Consider the following 19,110-nt stretch of genomic DNA (forward strand, 5'->3'; position numbering starts at 1 on the left):
TCATTTATTTTTGCCAATGTATTTAGGATTTTAATAAATGCTTTATATAGCACCTTGATGTTTTTAATCTAACAAATGTTCTTTAAACATAGATATTTTCATTGATACCCCTTTATCTAAGGCTATTTGTCAGTCTGTTTGTCCTTGTCTTAAAGGTCAATACAGACTAAGAAACAACTTTGCCCCAAGGCCATAGATGCTTAACACCTAATTTAAAATGAGATGTGAAAAAAGGCAATAAGTGACTGTTTTATGCTGTATGAGTGTGGGTATATTTTCCATGCATTTTGTTATTATCTTGTTCATTTCTATTTTCTATTTCTTATTATCTTGTTCGTTTCTATTTCTATTTGTTTTTATGTTATTCATTTACACCATGGCATAAGCACAGACCGGGCCTGCAATTTAGGTTTTTAAACAATTAAAACAAAGATCACTAATTCTGAATTAAGCTTTGGTGTCAAGGGACACTGGTGCAGATCTCAGATGTATGAAAGCAACTAGAAATATGTATAAAACAAAAATACACAGTCAGATTCACACCACAGGCAATTAAGGTCACAAATCAGCCTCAAGTCATGTCTTTGGATTGTGGGAGGAGAAAAACGTACAGACAACATGCTAACTGCACTAAAAGCAATCCCTTTCTCCACATAGACACGAACCTGGGTGACTGTGCAGCCCTGCAGACATTTCATACAGGTAAATTCAATCAAATCTCTGCTCCTGGTAATAGAGTGAACTGCAGTTTGAACATCAAGTAACTATTTCTTTGAGCAGTTTTTAGAAGAGTGCCTTCAACTTTGACTCCGGGATTTTCTTCTCTGCTGTACTTGAGTAGTTTCATTTTGATGTAACTATATTGATACAGCTGATAGGATTGCAAATTTTCAGTACTCTATCCTGGCATCATCACAGAACATCATGATGATAAAATATTAGTACTACTGTATATGTTTTCTTATTCTAACATATAGGATTTTCTTTAAATTTTTACTGCGATCACGTGTGTACATTGTTTATAGTCATCTTAGACATTTTACGGGTCGCTGATGCCTTCATCAAATCAAAACTGATCAAGCAATAATGATGAGTCAACCAGTCGTGTAATGTTACAAACGTTGCGAATAATTACGAGCGTGCGCGTACTTTAAAGTCGACAATATTAACTGTGGACGCACAACTTGATAAATGTATCATATTGAGCGGAGCTGCTGTGACGGCTGGTGTGTTTCCGCATTGTGGCTAAACTTATTAAGCAGCGCGTGTTTGTGGTGGTTATAATGAGGCTGTGACTTCTTAACGCTCCGTGGGACATTCTGGTGAGTGTTGGGCTGCTGTCTTATCAAACTGAGTTATTGTAAGCCGAAGTATCGGTTCAGGTGTGCCAAACGTCGCTGTTATGAACTATTTATGGCCCGGCAGCTCCTCTCGATCAACAAGCTGCAGGCACTGCGCGTGACGACAGCGGCGGAAATATTTTTTCGCTATTCAAGATGGCACCGTCTCAATCAGGAAGTGGAGAAAACAACTACGAAGAATAAGTTGGATAAAATTCTTCATTCCGACTCGTCCGGTCAGACTCTTCGCTCACAACCGGTCGGTGCGCTCGTGGTTCGGATTGAGAAAAAGTAACGCTTGGAAGGTGAGTGTTATTCGGGAGTATTGTGAGAAGGCGAGCGACACATCGGCAGCTGCTTCGGAGCGAGATGCGTTCACGGCACAGCCTCTCCTAGGCGCGCACGTTTCCCACGACGAGCTACGCCGGTCTGCGGCTGGCCGGAGTTAAACACCACCGAACGCGGCGTTATCTGTGTATTTTGAATGACTTGAGAATGGGGGAAGCCCGATTATCTTCAGCGAACACGAAAATCAATCGCGTTGAAAACGTTTTGTTGCCATCAATGAAGGCCAGCCACCACCTAAAGTAGCAGAGTATTTCGCTACGCATCTAGTATTGAAGATTAACAAAGATAAGCACGATGAAGCTCATTTTTAAAGAACCTTCGGCTCCACATTTAACTCGTCACAAACATAAAAACTGTATTACAACACAGGAAACCATTCAGGACTAAGATTAGATAAGTAGGTCGCGATGCTATTTTATCAACATATGCAGGCAGTACACAAAACGAGCATACCCGAGAGGAGAGGGCAACGCTAACCTAGCTAGCACAATTAGCCATGACATGAATAGACGTTAATAACTGACTAATACGATGTTACTCCTGTTTTGGTTGGTCTGTTGCGAAGGATATGAACCGGGGCTTGTTTAAAGCCGAGTTTGCTGGCTTGTGAGACCTTGTTGGTTATATGTGCAGCCGCTGGGGAAGCTAACTGTAGGGGCTGTAACACTGTACGAGGCTCTGGCTGCTTTCCTTTGTGCTGAGCAGAAACCAGTCCGCCGGTGGACTTTTCTACTGTGGAGGAAACATTTGCTCTCACTTCGATATATTTCTGAGAGTTCACCACAGCGTCTATGAGATTACGATGTAAACACACGACGGCTGATCAGCCATCGCCTATTGAATTATAGGACGGAGGATAATAACCTTTTATTACAATCTCAGGGCATCTTGAATTGGAATTTACTCTGCTCCACGAAGACAGAAAACTGTAAGTGCAGCAGTGTATACAGAAATCAGAAAAGCAAAAGCTCCGGTAATGTGGTTTGTCTTCCTTAGTGGATTTTTGGTCATATAGTGTGAGTTAAAATATGCATATACTACACTGTCAGTGTGCGACCTTCGGTGAATAGAGCTGCTGTACTCGCCCTCTATATGCTCCGTTTTTACACCCAGCCAGATGTGAAGGGTCTAATCTAACTATTTCTACATTTACTACCTCCTATGTGAGCATAAAAATATCAGTAGCGTTTGTGTAGGGCTGCCACGTTTGTCAATTCATGAAGACTGAATGCTCTTAATGTGCATCACTTTGTGGCTCTCTCAAAGACATTGCCTTTTTTCAAAACTCATTACTAGTGATTATCTTCAGCACTTAATGATTTTTTCTTTGGCGCTTCAGTAGGTGTAAAGCACCTTATATTGTTTGCCACATTCACCCAGTCACACACAATTGGTGACAGCTGCCATGTAACTGCCATCTGCTGTAGGGAGCAATTCAGAGGTGCTCATTCTCATTTACACTTCCACACATATAAAGAGAGATGGGGGCATCTAACCTGTCACCTTTTGATTTGAAGGGATCCCACTCTAACTAATCCACACACACCTGTTTTTTTTTAATCAATGAACAAAATGTAATATATCTGTATCATTTGTAAATTGGCTATAACTTGATATGTCTGCATTGTTTTATAGCATAATATTCTTGAAAAGCAAATCAAAAAAAAATTCTCTTGCATTGTGACTTAAGGTCGTGGTGGAATAGTGATAGATAGGTGGACTTAGGATCATAAGTTTGCAGGTTTGCTCTTCACAGGTCACCATACTGTGGGTCCCTGAGCAAGACCTTTGACCCGGCGTGCTGTAATACAGCTGCCCACCGATGGGTCAATGCAGAAAAAAGAAATTTCCCTAAAGGGATCAGTTTAGTTAGTATTTTGTTTCTCGGGAAGCTTTATAAAGTTTAAGAAAAAACTTTATGTGAAACGTGCGTGCAGTACATTGTCTCCCAAGCGTATTTCTATCTATAAAAGAAAAAAGATTTATGTGTTTTTTGTGAAAGAGGTTTCACTGTTGTGTGTATTCTCGCCTTTACACTATTTGGCTTTCAACCAACATTTTGTGCCTAAAATATAGAATTAGTTGTGGGTTAAAAAAAATGGTCATATTTAAAAGAAAGTAAACAGACTGGGATATTTGGGGCTGACTCAGAATGCTGAAGGAGTGACCAAAGGGAAATGAAAATAGTGCTCTCAAAGCTGTCCTCTTTAGTTCTTTCTTTCCTGCAATTTTCACTCTTTAGTTTCCACTGTGACTGTTGCCTGCGGCAAAGGCTAGTCAAAGCCTTATACAGGCCTTGACACAGTAGGTTACCATGGTTGTTGTCTCTTTTTCTAATTATGTCATTCCCATCATGCTGATTGATCCATTTTAATGGATATGAAATGAAAAAACACTCCAGGTCCTTGTCTCAGTTTTAGTTGAGTTTTCCTACCCCCTGTTACGTAGCCAGTGGCCTTGGTGTCATTTGTTGTCAAATCCCTCTTGCAGCCAGATCTATGTCACCACCACAGATTTTAATAGCGACAGCATGGGTGTTTTTCGTAGCTCATCTTATGTCTGCAAAACAATATCTGCATGATCTTTCAGATAACCATACAGACAGCACAATGGCTTTGTTGTATTGTCCTCTTCTTGATGGTCTGTTTGAGGTAAAAGGACAGTAATTCTCAACTCCTTTAGTTGAAATAAGCCAGCAAGCATGCAATATCTTAAGGGCATGGGGAAATTCCATGTTTGCATGAGCAATAATGGTGAAGGTGAACTGTGAACAGCGCTGCTGTGTGTTCGTGTGTGCTTATGCTGCACAGCCCCCTTTTTCTAATCTCCCACTGTGTCAGACAATTGATGGCTGCTAGCCCTGCAGGGTCTCTGAGGGTCACAACACACTAGTCTGTTGGTACTGTGTTCTGAGCCTAGAGGAGCTGTAAAGATGATACACGTGGGGTTTATTTGCAAAGCAGGATTAGCGAGTTACTCCGATAACACTTGAAAGTTTTGAGATGACTTTTGACCTTTTTTTTGCTTCATTATAAATGTTTCATGCTTTGTGTGACAAAATGAACTGAGCAGAGCCAAAACCAAGAAATATAATACTACTTTTCAATTCAAAAATGTAGTTTTGAATTTCCTCTTGGTCTGATTAGCTCAAACAGCTGTGATCCATACTGAGGCATGGCTCTTGCCCCCTGCTGTTTGTGACTTGGCCCCCATTCTCCCTCTCCCCTTGTCTTTGCTAGCTCGTTTTCTCCCCTCTCCAATTGGTGCCAGTGATAAATCTCATTTATGGCCTGTGGGTTGATTAGAGTGAGAGTGAAGAACGTGGAGTGGAGGAGGGGGCCTAGGTAATGTGTTTGATTCAGTTCCTGCTTTCCCGGAATTCCTTCCTTCATTTCATAATGTTTTGTGTATTAAACAAGATGTTTGTGCACTGATGTTTGGTCAGTGAGGACTCAAAGAAAAACTGCCTGACTCAGATTATGTAGCCATGCTCCTCAGTTTTGCACTTTGACAGGAGACAACCAAGTTCTTTATGATGGGCTGTTTTGAGTACCCCGTGTCCCAGCTCATATCCCTGGACCTGGAGGCTATGTGGACCTCTCCCAAGCCACATAAGAGCTCAGTAAGCGATGAGTGAAATGCAGGGGAACATGCTATACTCTGGCATGCCCCACTGCTTTGCCTTATGGTTTTCTGTGGAAAAAGTGTGTCAGAATCTTTCTGCAAAAAACAGACAGTGGTTTCAAAGTGGGACTCATCCAGGAAAGAAACATACGAGAAATAGACTTACAATATTTAGCAATTACTGTGTACAGAATTTATTAATGTTATCAATTTAGATTAGTACCTACCTAAAAGTGTGTCTCTTATTTTTTTCTTAAATAGTCAGTTCCATTGAAATATTTTGAGCCATCATAGTCTTAGGCCTTAGTGCACTTGTATTGAGCGAGTTGTTTCATTTTCATTTGCAAACATCTTGCACATTAACATGATGTGATATGATTTGGTTAATTTTTGTGTGGAAAAAAATTATAGCTTGACAGTATTGACACAAAATTTACTGCAGGGTGTTTTTTTGTATTTCTCTTTATAACAGGGACCTATTGCCATGTGTTTTTGCCTATTACATTCAATTTGTTTACTATAGTGTATGATTTTCACCATAGCTAGTTGTCACTTCATGATAATCATTTGCAAAAACACAATCTATCAAAGTCCTCTTTAGCTTTATGTATTCATGTGTTTTAGGATATTTTGCCATATTTTTGACTTTTCCAGTTGAGACATGATGAACTTTTTTTGGTGTAGATGTGTCTACTGGCTATGTATCCCCAGTCATGACTAGTGCACTATTGTGCATGATACATTGAACTTGATGCAACAATGGCTTTGTTCGTATGCTTATGTGAAATAAATCTTTATCAAGGCTAGTTTAAGTTACTGAGAGATGTCTTATGGAGCGTTATATGGAAGAAATTATAACCGCTGCTCACCTCACAACAACCTATACCAGACTCTACCAGTTGCTGTCAATCTCACTGCAGCCACTGCTGCTTCTCTTCAGCTATCAAAGTTAGCTATAGATATAGGCAAAGTGGCTAATAGTGTTTTGCTTACACGTTGTTGGATTAAGCAACCTATCTGACATTGTGTGAACATGCTGATCACTTGGTTTGAGCTAAACATGGCGGGTTATTTTATTTATTTATTTTGCATTAAAGACATCAAAGACCTTGCTGTAACACAAACTATTCTTGTTGGCACAGCTCACTCTCTGGGGTCCGATAGAATCCTGAAGGACGTGTACCAAAGGTGAGTGAACAAGTTTGTGGCAGATAAAGTTGCTTGGCACTTTCAGCAAACTAGTGTGTCACAAACTTCTTGGTCCAATTTACAGAACTGGAAAAACTCCCACAAGGGCCAGTTCACTCTTACAGTGTCTCATTCACTACGTTTACATGCAGCCAATAACCCTTTTCAAACCCTTTTCAAACTCGAATGTTGGCAATAACCCAATAGCGTGTGGCCATGTAAACACCCGCCAAAACCCGGAAAAGCTCATTTTCGAGATTTGTAAAACCCGATAAAGACCGCTGGGTTACTCCTTTTCAAACTCGAAAGTGCCGCCATGTAAACAGATATCGAGTTAAGGGACATTGTTTGTGGCTCTGCGCATGCTCCCAGCCGCAATGAATCATGGTCTTTTGAGTCCAGCAACGAGTAGGCGCGAAACTCACCACACTTTCGTCCGTGTCAGGCTTCCGTAACACACGATATGAACTGTTATTCTGAGCGCGCACATCGCACATGCTTCCTTCTGAAAATGGCCTGCAGAAAAATCATGAGCAACAGAACAACCGTTCTGTCTGCGTTCCGTCTACAGAACGGAGTCATCGCAGCAGCGTCAGCCTCTGCAGTCCAGTGGAGGAGGTTGCCAGATCTGTCGATCGAGGCCGTAAAAAAATCTGAAACCCGTAGAAAGCAGCCCAAACCTCCTCCTCAGTTGAAAATGCACGTTAAAACCGTATTTGTATGATAAATAAAACATGTCATAAACACAATCATTTAAATCAACCCATCCAACATGTTCAAAAAAGAAGCTTGTTTTTGCGGAAATCCCACCCAACCTGGCAACACAAAGCCGCTCCGGCCAGAGCTGTTTTGTTTTGAGAACAGCATGACGTGCGCCGTGGTTTGGAAAGGGATATGCCGATTGAATGCGCTGACTTGTAAACGGGGTAACTCTCTGTCTGTTAAAGCATGTAAACAGGGTTTTCCTAATGTTTCAGAAACCCAGATATTGACCTGAACCCGAATTTTAGCTGCATGTAAACGTAGTCATTGTCGTTGCATCCTTATTCTGCGTTTTTGCCGCTGATATCTGGGAGCCAGACTAAGATGCTGGCTACTCATGTGTCGTTTATCAAGTCACTGCTGTTGGGTGCACAAATGTAGATTAAATGTATACGCATGTACAAATGGAAGTGTTACAGTCAGGTAGACTGGAGTAGGGAGATGAAGCAGCACTGACGAAACAGACAGCGATATACCATTTCATGAAATGCTCAGCACACAGTGTATTCAAGTAGCACCATAATATTCACATATTATTATAATGCACATTTATAACACAATAAAAAATTGTTTTCTAATACAATGGATGTTTAGAGTATTAGTGTATCATGACAGCTCTCATATAAAGTTTATACCAGTGACTTGAATGGCTTCATCCTGCCTTTTCTAAAGTATTTGTGGTGTTGTTCTGTGTTGATTTTAAATTCTCCTCAAAAAAACTTTGTAGTGCCCAATCGGATTTGTGTGTGTTTTCCTCATCTTTGACGTATCCTGAGTAGTTATTGAGGCAGTGTTGGAGGTAGGATTTGTGTGGAGATTAAATAGACTTGAGCCAAAGGGGAATGGACCGTGGCAGTCATCGCCACTTACTGATAATTTAACACTACACGGTAATGGTAATGAAGGTTGATTGTTTACCTGCATCACCAAAGTGATTAATGTCTTTTTGGGAAAGAAAGACATTGTTATGAGAAAAAAATTTAAAAATCTAATGAAGTTATGTCAGCAGATGCTGTCCTTTCAACATTAGTGCAGAAGTAACATCTAAAGGTCAGTTAGATGTAATCAGTTGTTGTTTTTTCATTTGCAGATGATAACTTGCACAATTTGGGGATTTTTATTTTGCTAAGCTGCTCATCTCTTCATTACCCTTCAAAAGTTTGATCACACCTTCTCATTCAATGCTTTTTTTCTTTATTTTTGCAACTAATTACATTGTATATTCACTGTAGGCATCAGAACTATGAGTGAACATATATCGGATTATGTAGCAAACAAAAAAGTGTGAAATAATTCCAGACATGTTCTATATTTTAGATATTTCCCTTGGCTTTCATTACTGCACTGCACATCCTTGGAATTCTCTGGATAAGCTTCATGAGATAGTCACCTGAAATGGTTTTCCAGCAGCCTCGAAGGACTTCTCAGAGATGCTGAGCACTTGTTGGGCCTTTTGCCTTCACTCCATGTTCCATCTCATGCAGCCCAAATTATTTTGATTGGGTTTAGGTCAGGTGACTGTGAAGGCCAGGTCATCTGACGAAGCACTTCATCGCTCCTCTTCTTGGTCAGAGAGCCCTTGAACAGTGTGTTTAGGTTCATTGTCCTGTTAGAAAAATAAATGATGGTCCAACTAAACAGAAACCAGATGGGATGGCATGTCACTACAGGATGCTGTGTAGCCAGGTTGCCCCCCAATCTCTTATTGTTGCTGTTCCTTAACAGTGGTTTCCTAGCTGCTATTTGACCATAAATGGCTAATTTGCACAGCCTCCTCTGAGCAGTTGATGCAGAGATTTCTACTTCTAGTACTCTGTGTGGCATTTATCTGGGCACTCATCCTAACTTTTAACTTGTGATTTCTGAGGCTGGTGACCCTGGTGAAATCCTCAGCAGCTGAGGTGACCCCTGGTTTTCCTTTACTGGTGTAGTCCTCATATCAGCCAGTTTTGTTGTTGTACTTGATGCTTTCAAATCTGCACTTGGGGATATATTCAGAGTTCTTGCAATATTCTGGGTTGATTGACCTTTAGTTGTGACCGTTTTAGAATGTTTGATAGTTTTAAAATGTTTTATATGTGGGACTGGACAATAAATGGAAATTTTTGATATGTCAACATTTTCTTAAAGTTCAGTATTGAAAAATACAATGTCATTATCATCATTATAGCTTTTTGCATGAAAATATTAGTTTTAGAAGTTGCCACGTTTCTGTTTCTCACCTGTCTGCCGCTTCTCTCATTTTGAGTGAGCTGCACTCACAGCCCTGCCCTTCCTGCACGCTTGCACTGCTCACGTCTGAAGTTTTCAGACAGGCATAACATAGTGATGGGTAGTGTAGGAGGTTTCCGGCACTTTTTGTGTGATTGGGGCGATCTATCAATTGTGCTGCACAAATAATGGATATTTAAGTAGCGCACATCACAAATGCACCAATTGTCAAAATCATCCAAAAGCACTTTACGGAGGATCTGGCAATTTCATGCATCTTACATTGAGGAGTAAAAAAATTATCTGAGGAGAATGCAAAAAACCTGGTTGAACCAAAACTTCCACCCCTCCTGTGCTGTGCGCCTCTGACAGGAGGGGGTGGCTGGAGTGTTTACTTCAGGTTTTCTGTCATTGTGGTGAGTTTTGTCAAATGTATGGTCTGTGGGCAAAACCTGCGATTCCAGAGGTTACAGTCCGGCCTGTGAAATGGCAATTGAGTCATTCTGCATTTTTAGTTGCAGCAGGATTGGAAGAACCATTTCACTGTATTTTGCAAAGGGGTATGATGTTAAGTTGTGCTTAATTTGATGATATTCCGTTTTCCAATCAAAACGCTTCACAGCCACTAGCGTTAAAGAGCATTTAATCCTTTGTTTTTCAGACGTAAACACAAAGCTCATGATTATAATTCAGAATTTTTTAATCCGAAATAAAGCAATTCTGAATTAAAAACACCCATGTAACCACATTCATTGTGCTGTTGTTTCACTGGCCCTCTAGTTTTTCCCTGAACTAAAATAAGTTTGACACAACTGGCATAAACCCTACAAACATGCAGATTTTTTTTTTTTTTTTTTTTTAATTCATGCCACTGTTTTCACCTTTTTACTGGAGAATTGACATGTTAATTTTTTTGCAGCTGGTGGTTAATAAAAGTGATTGTGTTGCAGTTTATTAGTAAGTAACGACTAGTAACGGCTGATGTTTCAGGTGCTTCCTATCAGGGAGCTCTCGTTTAGTCGACTAGTTGCACACATTTGTAATCCTGATGCGTTTGTTAATTTTCTTTGGCTCTGCAGCTGTTCAGTTTTTACATCTCAATGCTCAGCAAAGATCTTAAGATGATTTGTTTAATTAAATATGACTGGCATATATTGTGCCTCAAGGCACAAGTGTAGTGCAGCATTTTTAAGTAGCCTCATTGAATTGTGACTTATATTTGTGGGTGCATATACCTGCGTCAGTAGTTTTCAGTTCCTGTGTTGATGGGTTTTTTTTTTTTTTTGCTTATTTTTTAACAAATCATCTAATCATTGCTTTAACGCTCTGCTGTAAAGTGTTTTTGATATGTTAAAGCTCTTCTGTACCACAAACAATGCATCACATGACAAACGTCCATCTCACTGAGAAGAGCCTTACCCACAAATCTTCAAATTTTCTTTGAAACCCATTGTTCCATCATTTAGTCATCAAGTAGAATGCCATTATTTGTATTTTGATTTGCATAAAGTTAATCCTCATTATCTCTGATTTCTCATTTTTTGGAGTGATTTACACCTAAACAACTGCTTTACTGATATGTTAATGTTTAAGTGTACAAAGCCAGTCATGCTCGATCAGTCATCCAACCATTAACTGAGGTCAAACAATGAACTGAACTGAACTCAGCACAGCAAGTCAGTACAGACAGGCTCCCCGATGCTCTACATGTGGCGCAATATTCTTCACGGCTGCCAGAGAAGTGTAGTAAGCCAGTTTTAGTGGCGTAGAGCCTTTGTGGATTCCAACAACGTTAGCACACATTTCACTGAATTCCTACCATCAGTGCATTTTATAGACCAGAACCAAGATGTTTTGTTGTTTTGTTGTTGTGGTTGTTTTTGCACCTCAGTACAGCTGTCAAGATTATTTTATTTTATTGTGCCATGTCATTAGCTTGTGAAAAGTGCATCTTCCAGATTTTGGATGTTATGACCGAACTGCCGAATAGCCGCAGCTGAGGGTCACAGATTTCGAGACATGCTGCCTCCTTGAACTCAATCCCCCAAGGGTTCAAATTGGGTGAGCACCACCAGCTCGCTGTCACTGCAGGGAGAGAAAAAGAATAGATATGGAAAAGGGGGACATGGCACAAGGCAGATGTTTGTGGATGGGAGTGGCAGTGTCAGAAAACAGAGTGTGGGATGGGTGATAAAGAGACTAAATTCGAGAGAAGGGTGGTGAGAAATATTAAGACGAGCTTGTTTTAGCTACTAGAGTAGGTAATAGCTAAAATCTTCGTTTTAAAGATTTGACAGTTAGCACTGTATTTATTGTTAATATTTTTCTATTGTAGTATTTCAGTCCCATTAGAGATTTAATAAAATGCCGTTTGACGGTTGTTCCGATAAAAGTACAGGATTTTTAGGTAGAGGCTTGACTTAAACAGCAGCAATATTTGATTCACTACAAGCAGATCAAAGTTCACTTTCTTGGATAGACCACTTTGTTTGTGCAACCCATCAGCACTCTAGTATGGGCCAAACAAGTGAAAATGTGGTGTTGTGTTTTACAGCATGTGTATCATAACACTTGCTAGTGAACCCTGGTGTGGTTTTATACAGTGGGAAATACTGTTGAACTGTCCATCTGAACAAGTACAGACAAAGAACTGTGCAACCAGAGCAGCATGTCACAGTCCCTCATACTCACCCATCTTTTTTGATAGTGCTACATTCATGCCAGGCTTGATGGCATGCTAACCCTTGCCTGCTCTAACTGGGCAGCTTCTTATGAAAAAGCCAATAGATTTATTTGCAAAAGTAAGACCAGAAACCCCAGAAATTGCCTGTGAGTGTTTTTTTTTTTTTGAACATGCAAGCTAAAGGTGATTAATCTTTTCAGTCCTGACCAATCAATTAGCCTGTTTTTCTTCTTCCTTGAGTTTTTTTTTTAATGTTTGCCAGTGTGTGTGTTTGGGTCAAGACTGCCTCAAACGCGCAGCTGCTGACCTTGTGTGAATGTCAACCAAACTGATGGTGTAAATGTTTTTTGTCTAATCGAACAGAGTCCCTGTTGTGTAAGCACCCTTCCATTTGCTTACACAGAACAATGCCAGTTAGCAGATTTTGAAAGGAAACATTCAAGAAAGTTGAGACTGATAGTTCAGGAAAAAAACAACACAGCTTTTGCCCGTTAGATAAAAAATACAAAGTGCTTTTTAAAATGTTGGCTTGTCCACTTTTTATTTTACAGGTATTTCCCCCCCAAATTTACTGAGGTAAGAGAAGGTGTACTCTGTTCTCCTGACTTGTTGAAGTAAAGTAATAAAAGCTGCACACTGCTAGTGTGTGTCATCATCCTTCTCTTCTGAGGAAATTAGATGACAGAGGAAAACGGGGCAAAGAAGCAGCTAAGTGGATCGTCCTCTCTTTGAACTAGTTAGCCTTTGATCTATTTTTGGTAGGTGCTGGTAGAAATAGGGATTTTGCTCCAAAATGAATGTCATCAAGCCAATTCACATCATTGTTTTTTGTCCCTCATTGTGCTCTTCATTGGACCTGTTTACATAGTTGTTTGTTTTGTTTTTTTGTTTTTTTTTTGTTTTTTTTGGTCAATCTGATTGAAAACATTCATGGACCTGTATACATGAATGCTAAATAAAGCGCTCCAATCAATCCTTGACTATATGGGCCCCAGCTGAAACAGATTATACACTATCTGTTCCATGCGCAAAAGGTCTCTCTCTCACTTTTCAGGTTCTCATCTTTTGCTCTGTAGTCAGTTGTTTTCAATGCCTACCAGTTTTTTTTTTATCCACTGGATTTCTGATCAAACAGGCATTGAAACAGCTCTGTCATAAGCCCCCTGGTAGCGATCCGCTGCCACTCTGTTGTGAGTAGAGTACTGCGAAGCAGTTTGAACAACTTGCTGTTGTGCGATTTGCGGGCATCTCGCCTCTCAAGCTTTTGCGCTCTCAGGGTTTCTATTAAAGAGTTTTTCCCAGCTACTTTCCAGTTCTTCTGCTTGTTTTGGTTTTGACTTTCATAATTCCTGCTTCCTGTTTTCTGTCCATGTCATTACGTGACTGCGTTACGAAGGAGCGCATGCTCAAAGCGAGTCATCTGCTCGTAATAACAGGATCTGCTGTCTTCAGCTGTTTATACCTTATGAGGCATCAAGCAGATTATTAATTGTAGTAGACTACCTTTTACAATCTTATCCAAAATTGAATCCCATCTGAGTGAATCAGATCGACTGAGGAGTTTATATGAGACATTTTCAATCCATTTGATGTCACAGTCCCATTATCAGGAGGATTTTTGGATCCATGTAAATGGGGCTATTGCAAAATATCTGCTCCGTTCTCACCTGTCTCTCTTTTCCATCTGCCTGTTTATTATTTACCACAACAAAGACATCCTCTGAGCAACAAGAGCTTGATTAAGTTCTCACATTGTAGATAAATTATGTTAATGTATCATTCAGTTGGTGTTCATGGTCACAGAGCTATTCATCACCATAGCAAAACAAGGCTAAATAGCCATTCGGAGTAGGTTGATGAACATCTGATAAGGCTTAATTGTTATCCACTTTCAAACTACTAAATCTCTGAACTTAGCCTTCAGTTTAACCAACAGATAACTGCCCCCTTGTTCAACAGTATCCCATTTCAAAGAGACTTTTTGATAAAAACTTGAGCGGTGGAAACACAGTGACAACTGACCCTAAAACCCAAATTTATTTCCATTTTCCAGTTTTTGATAACAGCAGATTGAGTTACACTGTCATTTGATCATTAGTCTCTGTGCTGTGTCTCACTCTCTTACGAAGCTGTCCTCAGCCCCTTTATGGCAATGGCTGTAGTACTGAATGGAAATTCCGCTCCTGCTAGGAGGACTGCAAACAACCTGTAGCAAATGTCCGTGTCCCTCCTTGTATGTGCTTAAGAAAATGCCTCGTGCACGTGTGTGTTTTCTGCATGTGCACACAGTGGTGAGTATAGACCCATTGTGTTGATAAAGGTGCTGATTAATAATGTAGTCTGTTTTGAATGATGGAGCTCTGTGTTTCCCTGAGAAGTAACTTGTTCCTTTTATGAATATTTCATCACAGTAGCTAATGAATCCAGCCAGCGAAGGCAATCATAACCAGCTAACAGCCCCCTTGCCGCTCTGGTGTGAAGCAGCCGGGCAGCGATCATTTCTAACCTGATTACTGCTGATGCTGATGGACTCGGATTGCTGACGAGTGAGTGTTGTGCGTTGGACTGAATGGTTGTTGTCAGGCGGCTCATTAGCTGTACATGCAGATGCAGGGTATGACAGGAGAGAGAGTGGCAGATGCCATCAGATGGCTGTCGTATGAGAAAATGATGTATGCTCACACTGTCAAAGGGCATCTGTGTTATGGTGTCGAGCTTTAATGTCATAGTGAACATAAGCATAAGAAATAGTCATCTCACACAAGTGCACAGAACTCTGAAATATAAAAGTGATTAAGTGTGAACGTTTTGCTCAATTCATTATGTAAAGTACTAAATACAATATAGTCATTTCAAAGCACTTTTACAGTGTAAAACCCAACAGTTCCACATGGGCATGAGCATAAGTGGCTGCGGAAAGGAGAAACAGGAAGAAACCTTTGCTGAACGAGGCTCAGAGGTGATGACTTTCTGCTGTTCTGGTTAGGTTGAGGTAGGGCTGAGCGGCATGACAGTATAATACCGTGTGACGGTGTAAAAGTGTGTACCGGTTGAAATTTTGCCATACCGTTTATACCGGAGAGAGAGCAGATGTCTGCTGCAGCTCTCTGAGTCAGTGTACAGTTGTCTGCACTCGCTATCTGGACAGCCAGAACAAAATTGTTTGGGTGCGTTTGTGCATTTTCACAGCGTGTCCCGACGTCGTGCGGGGTTTGTTCGCTGCGTTTCATTGGTCAGGTAAGCACAGGGTGCGCTCGCGAACAACACCAGCGTATCCAGGAGGGGTGGTAGCCATAATGGTGGACACAGAGACTAGCAGCTCCTGGAGTGACGCTAAAAACTCAGGTCTTTTTTTCTTTCATGTTGTGATTTTTTTTTTTTTTTTTTTTTATAATTGAAGTTAAATAAACCAGAGTTTAAAAAATAAAAGAGGAAAATGAGCAAATGTGACAGTTTAGTTATTTTTAAGTAATTATATGAATTTACAGGGGAAAACGTGATATATACCGTTAACGTGATATGACATTTCTGATACCGTGATATAAGATTTTGTTCATATTGCCCAACCCTAGGGTGAGGTTGTAGAAGGATACTCTTATTACATGTAGACTGTGTTGCTGGCTGTTGGATGAAAGCAGTGGCAGATAATATGTGATTGTTGTAGTTTACCACAGCTACAAAAAAATGGAATACTCCATGAATAAGTTAAGTAAGGTCAATGCTCACAGCTGCCGCAGGGTTAGCTGCCAGCACTTAGTGTTGCTCCAATCCTATTTTGTGATGTGCAAGTTGTCAATCCAGTTGCCCTTGTTTGTTCTAAGTTGTTTTGGCATTCTGTAAAATGATCATCTGTCCTCTTTACTGAGTTTTATAATCCCACAGTTTTCTTTGATAACTTGCTATTAATATCAAGCATTCTTTGTGATAGTGATATTTTTTCTGACCAGTGCTTGATTCATTTCAAGTTTGTGGTTTATTTTCTATACATTTGGCATTTTTAAAATGTACAACCTTTTGTTGGGAGATCTGAGGAATCCCACTCTGCAATGCTAGTGCTATTTAGCAATGTGATATGTACAACCTACATAATCACACTTTAACAAGTTTTCCATTTTGTAGCTACAGTTTATGTCCTCCCTATGTACCCCTGTATTGCAGAATCTGTAAAAACTCTTTTATTTGAATGCAGGAACCACTAGTACCATTTTATTTAACTTGCTTGATTGAAATGGGATAATACATATAAATTCAATAAAATCAATAGACATTATGTTACAGATGATCACTGCTAAATTAACCATCATCATCTGTGCATCCAGTCTTAGGCATGAAACAAGCTGCAGCATGATATAGATTTTGGCATCTTCTCAGTTCACTAAACAGGGTAACAATATTATCTAATTCAGCCTACTATGACCTAATCTTTTTGTAGAACTAAAACCAATGTTAAAGAGGGGGAAAAAACAAGATGGACTGGATTGACCTCTTGTGTACAACAAAGCACTGAAAGAGTGATGTTAAAAGCTGACAGTTTTCCCTGGGGCAGTAACCTAACTAACCTTGTCTAACCCATCTATTGAGTTTACACTACACGAATCACCTTTGTCAATGCTTTCAACACAAATGCCTGTGTTAAAGATATTTGGAAATGAAAATTCACCAGTGTTAAAAGCATAGTTAACCTTCTCTCTCTTTACGCTTGTGGTGATTGTTGTTTGCATGCTGTATCAGATGTGTATGCTTTTTTTACGTGTTTGTGTTTTAAAACAGGTCTATATAAAAAAGAATGTGTAATCTATCATGTGATGTAACCCCAGAGAGCCCCTCACAGGTGCTCTGTGTAAATTGTGTCGCTCAAGGAAACAAAAGTGGCCCATATACAGATTCATGTGGCCCCAAAAAGACAAGCAATCCTCAAAAACAAACTCAAAATGATGGGTAAAAAGACTCAAACCGAAGCTTGAAAAAGTGCGTATCTCTTGCATTTTTGTAGTCAGGTAGTGTTTTTTTCTATCTGGGTGCTATGGGGGTGAAGGCAGGTTTTATGTGTCACTGCCAAAGAGACTAGTTGTACTACTTTTTCAATATAGATGGTTCTGCTGTCTACACTTAACGTAGCATTTGACAGACTTGAGCTACAAATGAAATCATATCTACTTTATGAGCTTTAAATCATTCACAAAACCGGAACAAAAATTTATGTTGAAAACTTTGCTGAAAGATGTCTGCTATATGGAAACCCTCTGAAACACACACACTACGTTTACATGCAGCCAATAACTCTTTTCAAACCCTTTTCAAACTTGAATGTTGGCAATAACCCAATAGCGCGTAGCCATGTAAACACCCGCCAAAACCCGGAAAAGCTCATTTTCGAGATTTGTAAAACCCGATAGAGACCGCTGGGCTACTCTTCAAACTCGAAAGTGCCGCCGTGTATACAGATAACGAGTTAAGGGATATTGTTTTTATTTCTGCGCATGCTCCCATCCGCAATGAATCATGGTCTTTTGAGTCCAGCAACGAGTAGGCATGAAACTCACCACACTTTTGTCTCTGTGAGCCTTCCGTAACGCACGATACGAACTGTTATTCTGAGCGCGCACATCGCACATGCTTCCTTCTGAAAGTCGGCGATTTGTATGGCCTGCAGAAAAATCATGTACAACAGAACAAGCGTTCTGTCTGCATTCTGTCTACAGAACGGAGTCACCGCAGCAGCGTCAGCCTCTGCAGTCCAGTGGAGGAGGCTGCCAGATCTGTCGATCGAACCCGTAAAAACTTCTGAAACTCGTAGAAAGCAGCCCAAACATCCATCTCGGTTGAAAATGCACGTTGAAACAGTATTTGTATGATACAAAAACACGTCATAAACACATAATGATTTAATCAACCCATCCAACGTGTTCGAAAAAGAAGCTTGCTTTGGCGTAAACCCCACCCAATCTGGCAACACAAAGCCGCTCCGGTCAGAGCTGTTTTGTTTTGAGAACAGCATGACGTGCGCCGTGGTTTGGAAAGGGATATCCCGATTGAAATGCGCTGACTTGTAAATGGGGTAACTCTCTGTCTGTTAAAGCATGTAAACGGGGTTTTCTTAATTGTTTCAGAAACCCAGATATTGACCTGAACCCGAATTTTAGCTGCATGTAAACGTAGTCACAGACAAGATTTGGAAATGTGAAAATATTAAAGGAGTCCAAATATGCAAAATTCACTTTAAAAAGGTGTCTTTACAGTCATATTACCTCCCAGAGCCTCTGTATGATCCCCCAGAAGTGAAAAATTCAGTCACCTCCCTCAATTGCACACTCCACTTTTAAGGAAATATACACTCAAACACGCAATTCTGAAATCTTACTTTTGTCTACGTCAACAAGAGGAACACCACTCCCCACCCCAGAAGAGGATCCAACCTTTGGAGGGCCCTCGGATAGGTGGTTATAGTAGTATGTGTTGCCGTAGCCTCATTAAGACGTTCAAATTTGAAAATTGTCTTTTTCCTCCTTGTCTCGCTAGCTGAAACGGTCGAGGGGATGTGCCTCTGACTGTGCCCCCACCGTGTGAGAGAGTGGTAGTGGCCAGATGCGTTCAAGTGCATCCCGGAAAGTAGGCTGTGAAAAACAGGCTGTTTGGAGGAGGGCTCCTCAGAGCCACTTTTTATTAGACCGCTCAAACTCCGAACATAGGATGAATTTGGGGCAAACAAACTTATATACAATGTTTTTGGGCTTCTGTGACCTATATGACATGACTGAAAAATAGCGTAATAGGTCCGCTTTAAGTGTTGAAGGATCTCCTCATACCTCAACGGGGCTTTTGAACTGCCCTATACAGAAAATACCATACAAATGAAATACAAATGATTGGTGATGAAAGTATGATTTTACGCATATAAGTTTTTTAGCATGAAATGAAAAAATTAAGTTAAATAATAATTGAGACGATAGAGAC

At 40.2% G+C, this 19,110-nt stretch overlaps 1 protein-coding gene across 4 annotated transcripts in view; it reads left to right on the plus strand.

The window, feature by feature from the left end:
* The first annotated feature begins 1,506 nt into the window (after nucleotides 1-1,506).
* sbno2b (strawberry notch homolog 2b) overlaps nucleotides 1,507-19,110 on the plus strand; it is a 75,959-nt gene continuing 58,355 nt past the window's right edge. For 3 of the 4 annotated variants that reach the window (XM_030082505.1, XM_030082507.1, XM_030082508.1), the window contains exon 1: nucleotides 1,507-1,645. The gene's annotated coding sequence lies outside the window, so the exon portion shown is untranslated. Of the gene's footprint in view, nucleotides 1,646-6,454; nucleotides 6,501-19,110 lie in introns of all 4 variants that reach the window. The other variant, XM_030082506.1, reaches the window with a different exon arrangement.

Source organism: Salarias fasciatus, chromosome 23 (assembly GCF_902148845.1).
Source record: "Salarias fasciatus chromosome 23, fSalaFa1.1, whole genome shotgun sequence".
Classification (NCBI taxonomy): domain Eukaryota; kingdom Metazoa; phylum Chordata; class Actinopteri; order Blenniiformes; family Blenniidae; genus Salarias; species Salarias fasciatus.